This window comes from Equus quagga, chromosome 5 (genome assembly GCF_021613505.1).
Source record: "Equus quagga isolate Etosha38 chromosome 5, UCLA_HA_Equagga_1.0, whole genome shotgun sequence".
Taxonomy (NCBI): domain Eukaryota; kingdom Metazoa; phylum Chordata; class Mammalia; order Perissodactyla; family Equidae; genus Equus; species Equus quagga.
In genome coordinates this window covers 108,510,587-108,511,723 of record NC_060271.1, presented here as the reverse complement: position 1 = coordinate 108,511,723, position 1,137 = coordinate 108,510,587, and positions in this window count along the sequence as shown.

Genomic DNA, 1,137 nt, shown 5'->3' with positions numbered 1-1,137 from the left:
ACGTAATAAAGAAGCTATTTAATTTTGGTTAAGTCTGAAGATTTAAATTGTCATTCAAAACTCTCAGACATGAATAGGATTAGTGATTTTGAACATCAGGAAAGTAGATATTTCCATCCTGTCTTCCTGGGTAGCTCCAGAGGAGGGCAGAACAGTGTATTCCCAGGCTAGCCCTCTCTCTTTTTAAATTCATTCTTACAGCCAAGCCTAAGAAGATAGAGTGGGTGAGCCTTCTGGTTGACTCCATTACCTTCAGACCTTTGCTCTCTGCCACGCCCTGATCCTCACCGGGGAAGAAGAAGAAGATGGTGGAAATAATTGTCCTGACAATTTAGACTAGAAACTAACAGACAAAATTGAGATATTCTTTTATCTTTTTCTAGGATTATCTCTCTAACAGCGATCTTTGATGCCGTACAAAGTAAATACAGTTGTGTTTAGCTTTTCATTTTAGGGACCTGCACTGGAGAAGATGATCACCTAAGGAGCCACTGTGAACATTTTAGATTTCATTTCTTTCAGATAATTACTTCAACCATACTTCTCAGTTTGGGAGTATGAAAGTCTGTCTCCTATAGGGCAAGGTCAAGAAAAAAGAGGAAAGATATGATGGGCTGTTAGAAAGGAAATATTCTGGGAGTTCCAGTTCAGGCTTTGTGCAAGCAAAGTCTCAGTTTCCTTATCTGTAAAATGGGATTAATGTCTACCTCACGCGGTTATGAAGATTAAATAAAGGAGTATCAGAAAAGCACCTAGGACAGTGGCTGGTGCAGAAGTATTGAGTAAATGTCGATTCCCTGTCCATCCCTTCTCACAGAGCTGTGGGAAAACACTTCATAACCCCACTGGGTCTGATGAACCCTCCCGCCCCTCTCTATCCGTGGTTACAGCTTTGGAGATCATAAAAATGTCTCTTCCATGTCTCTTCCTTCTTTCCTTTCTTCCTCTCCAAGACAAGGAAGTGGTCGTCTCTGTTCCCTTGGATTCAGAAGCTGTGCCTCCCAGGACAGCCCAGGGGAGGAGAGCAGTGGCTTCTGCCTGCGCAGCGCAGCGGGGAGGCGACCGGGAGGCGATGGGGAGGCGGGCGCAGTCGACCCAAGGGTGGAGAAGGGGGAAGGCGAAGGACGCGCGTTCCCG